Source organism: Cyclopterus lumpus, chromosome 7 (genome assembly GCF_009769545.1).
Source record: "Cyclopterus lumpus isolate fCycLum1 chromosome 7, fCycLum1.pri, whole genome shotgun sequence".
Classification (NCBI taxonomy): Eukaryota; Metazoa; Chordata; class Actinopteri; order Perciformes; family Cyclopteridae; genus Cyclopterus; species Cyclopterus lumpus.
The window spans coordinates 21460678-21465886 of record NC_046972.1 but is presented as its reverse complement, the minus strand read 5'-3'; positions in this window follow the sequence as shown (position 1 = coordinate 21465886).

Below are 5209 nucleotides of genomic sequence, written 5' to 3'. Positions count from 1 at the left end.
CCCCCCCCCCCCCCCCCCACACACACACACAGATGGACCTCTCCCTCAAGGATCACATCACCAAACGCACTTTCTCGCATTCCTCCAGATTTGGTGGATTTGGAGGCTCAGGGAGTTGTTTGTCCTCCTCCCTCTGCAGACAAGGTGTCTCACGCCCAAACCCCGTGGTCTCGATATCGAGGCATCGGCAGGCCTCCTAAGTCTTCTCCAATATGAGTCGTCAGGCCATATTTACTTATGTTACTCTGGGACGCCGAACTCCAATTCCACTGTCTTGTTTGATTTTTTTTTTTTTTTTTTGCGTAATGAGACGCTGCAGGCTGCTCGCAGGATGACTAGCGTCTTTTGAGCGACAGCTTGCGAAGATGAGCGAATACGTTTCACACATTTTGAATGTTTTTTTCTGGAAGGCCGGTCAAAAAAAAAAAAAAACGTGGCAAGAGAAACTTCCTTGAGTCCCGATGACACATAGAGGTCATTATGAATGAGTTTCATACGCTTATTATCAATGGTCATGGTTCCACCACCACACGCGCTTCAAACCAGGAGAACAGAGAGATGTTTGGCATGTGTGATGGTTACCAGTTCACCATCTTACTTTTAGCAGAGAACACTTTGAGTAAAGCTGAAGGCTTTCAAATTAAAACATGTTGATCCTCGTGAGAAGTCGGGGTCGACAACGTCTTTAAATCCTCCAGACATTTGACTCAACGTGAGGCTGCAGGTGGAACAGAAGTCGCTGTGCAGAAGCATCCTCTGGGGGACAATGAGCGCACATGTGACCACATCGCCTCACATGGTTAAAAAAATATCTTTGTGTGAAAACAATCATGTTCACTCAACGATTCTGGAGAAATGAATACAAACCCCGCGCAGGAAAATGAATTATCAAAGCGATAATGTTGTTTTTTTTGTCACTTCCCCTCGCTGTTCTCTGCTCAGCAGTGTTTTTTTGTGGCAGAGCGCAATCCAAAAATATAATACGGAGAGCACAAATTCCACAAATCCTCTGTGAAACGTGGTCTGCCGCTGTTGAACCTGTTGGGATGGATGTCCCCTGCAGTCCACATGAAAAGCATCACTCACTCCAGGTTCAATGCCACGTGTTTGATTTTCCTTCTGGACATTTTGCCTCTGTTGGAGGATTTCAAGGGTTATGCAGAAGGGTTATGCAGAAGGGTTATGCAGAAGGGTTATGCCTTTCCATCTGTCAGACAGTTTAAGTTTTTTGTATTTTTTTAACTCTGCTCCCCGGGGGGGGGGGGTGGAGCTCCGGTCGATGGAAGATGTTTGTCATCGCCTGTAAATACAATAAATCACAGTCAACAATAGACAATAATCCAATAGGAGCTAATGGATTAGAAAGTTGACGGTAACAAGATGGCCGTCTTCCAAAAGCTCCAATACTGTAACGTTTGACTGTTTTTGTTCCAGCGGCATCCAACGAAATGTCACCTTTGACCTTTTTGACCTTTTCAAACTCATTCACAGTGAGCTGGACGCACTTCTAGAGACGATAAGTACGACTACTGGGGCTGTAACAAAATCCGGTAAGTTTTAAAACACGCCAGCTCATCGGATTTGAAGGCAGATGAATGCGACGTAAGCAGATGTTTATCTCCAGACTCCAGACTCAGGATGTTCTCTCTCTCCGGGCTCAACCTGCACGTCTTCTTAAAGTGAGGCTTGAATATGACATAATAAAACTGGAATGAAAAAGAAAGAATAGTAGTTTATTTGCAGCCTTACGGTTACTAAATGAGTGTTGTTGGGCAGCAGAGTTCATGCAGACGACAACAGAGAAGGACGTGTTACTGCATCCAAAGATGTAAAGAAGAAGAAAGTCTGAAAACATCTTTAAAATTGAATTTTTGGACGTTGACGCGTTGATAATGAAAAAAGATGGATGTCAAGATTATATATTATCTCACTGGATCAGAAAACGGCTGTTTGATTTCCAAGAAATAAAAAGAAAAAAAGCCCGTCTTGACATTCTGTAGCTGTCAGATCCCAAAAGGTTTGGTTCGGGATTATAATGAGAAACATTTAAGCTTTTAAATACTTGCACAGTTTGCTTCTTTCCCCCCCAGCTCTGTGTGTGTGTGTGTGTGTGTGTGTGTGTGTGTGTGTGTCTCAGACTCAATGTAGACAAAAAGTTTATATTAAAGTTTTCCTGCAATCTCATATCAAACATAATTAACAGATCTGGTTACTATAAAGTATCTATTTTTAAAGCTCCACATCATCTGATGCTTTTTCTCTTGACGGCAATAACGTTTCTTTCTTTTTGAGGACGGCTGTTCTCTCCCACAGGCGATGGACTGGTCGGACTGGTTTTACTGGCTTGTTGATTGCTGGCCTGACCATCGCGCGGTGACTTGGAGGAGGCCGGTTTTCCCCCCGAAGTCCCATTTCTTCTCAATGAAAGGTCGTAAAGGAGACGTCGTGGCTGTAAATCAACCCTCGCCGACAATAACGTTACGACTCTGAGCGATCGCCGGCATCCCATGATGCATTTGTCTTGTTCGAGGGCGTGGTTAAACCGGACACGTCAACATGATGCAGCTTTTCCCTGCAGTTATTCATAAGGAACAACCGCTGTCATAAAGACAAAGAGTGCATTGATAATTACCCAGCAGCACGTATAGCGCTGCTCAACGGCCTCTGTTCACTGGTGCGGGGAAGAAGCACCACCCCCGAGTGTTCCTGCTTTTTCTTTTTTACCATTTTTGCTTCATATTTTTTGAAATATGGAAATTTCCATTACTCAGCTCATCTTTTGAAAAAGCGTACGGGAAGCAGAAGAGTCGAGGTCCCCGGAGGGGAAACAACCTCCGCCTGCATCCTCTGCGCATAATTGAACAAATTGGCCGCGAACAGCTGTTACCTGTTCGAATGAGCCGCTTTCGTTTTATCGGCGCGGACAAGAGGGTCTGAAAGCATCTGCACGCCGCAGCTGTCGGCCATTTTGATCAGCCCTCCACGCCGATTCCCGGCTTTCGATATATCACGACAAAACATAATTACCTCAAACGTCTCTTTTTATGGATCCTACGCATTCGCCGGGACCGCACGCCGCGTGCCAAGTGTCCATAAAGCGCAGTCGACCGGTAGCCGGCCGGTCGGAGTTCGTCAAAGCACTTTGTTTTTTAAAGTGGCAATTCTTCTGATTTAAGTCCCGGGTGGATTTTTTAAAATTATTTCTATTTGAGTAAAAACAATGGATTTATGCAGTCTCATAATTGCGTGCATAGTTAAAATGTGTGTTTGTTTGTATGCCATGTTTAAAATCTGTAATCCAACATCGTAACACTGCAAATATATACATATTGCGATATCATCGGTGGACCGCAGGCTCCATCACCTCCTAGATAATGACTTCTTCTTTTTTTTTTTTTAAATGTCTTCGAGATCGCCGCTTTAATACGAGAAAGCGCTTTAATGTCACGGTAAGTGAAAGCCTCATTAATGCCGTTTCACTTTTTAAAAAAATAAATAAGTTGGGAAAATGTGTAATTATTGTGCATGTAAATGGCCCTCCGTGACTTCACCTCCCCGCGAGGTCTCATCGTTGGTTCGACCCTCGTGAAGTGGAGTGAGAACACCGCCTGTGACTTCGCTTTCTTTCTTTTTTTTCCCACACTCGTCGAGCCGAGTGAGTTCAAGAATGAAAACCTCGGGCGATAATGGCCATTTATTAAGTTTTAGCATTCTGCGAGAGACGCTAAGTGGCTGTAAAAGTATAGCTGTACAGGTTAATTGCCTTAAAGTAGCAAGCAGAAGTGACCCGATGAAGGGTCTTAAACACAAGGTGGACAATCCACACGCCGGTAATCTGAAAAGAGTAAGAAAAGAAAGGAAATAAAGAGCCCTCGAGTCGTTTGTTGGGGTCAGAGGTCATCCCGCAGTCCCAATTTAAATAGTTAACGTTAAAAGCATTAAGTGTCATCTCGGCGAGAAGAGAATGACAAGAGTTTAAGTGAAAGAAATCATGTAAATGTTATAAATAAGATGAGGATGAATAGTAAATGGAGGGCATTTGTATAGATTACTGTATTCAAAGCTTTACACTTTGCACACACACACACACACACACACACACACACACACACACACACACACACACACACACATTTGTGTTTTCATGACTTTTGGTGACATTACATTGATTTATATAAATTTCCTGGATACTTTCCTAACTGCCAGTCTAATCCTAATGTCCCCACAAGTCTGGTAAAACACGCACACACACACACACACACACACACACACACACACACACACTCACACACACCAATGACCATGAAGAAAGAAAAAAAGGCTTTAAACAGAAGGTCTCTCTCTCTCTCACAAACACACAGACTGTATGTGTATACGGTATATAAATATATATACATTTTTATATGTATATATTTATATATATATTTTGTATATATTTAAAATATATATATATACAAATATATATGTATATAAAAAAATATATATTTATATACTATATATATATATACATAAATGTATATATATATATGTTTTGTATATATATATATATATATATTTTGTTGTTGTATATATATATATATAAAAATGTATATATATAAAATATATAATATATATACACACACATAGATGGACATGCAGAGTTCATGTCCATCTACCTGTTCTTGGTTAAATCATTTATTAAAGCTCCAACTTCCATCGTAGTTTCCTAATTTCCAGGATCAGATGTAAACTAATAATTCTCACACAAACAAAACTCTCACCTGAAGCTGCTGGTGTTGTTTTTCCTCTTGTGAAATGCGAAGGTGAAATCCATAGCCAGTTCCTCAGGAGCAGAGCAGCAGCAGACAGTAATTGATTTGTAATTTAAAACTTTATTACAGCTGCATGTGTATACGTTTTAATATCTTCACTTATCATTTGAACTAATGCTACTTACTGTTTCCTTGGGAGCCAGTTCTGCAAATAAAACAAGGGGTAGTAATCTTTAAAAGTTGAAATGCAGCGAGCGAAATGATATCTCATGTTGGAGGCATCTCATTTTCATCCTCTGCAGTGATTATACAAACCATCATTGTTGTTAAAGGAGCTCAGAAGGAAGACGGAGACTCCATTAGTTAAGAGACTGTAAACTCTTTTTTGTAAAGTTTTTTTTAAAACATTTTTATTCCCTGGCAACGGTTTTCTCAGCTGTTTCCCAACTCCCAATACT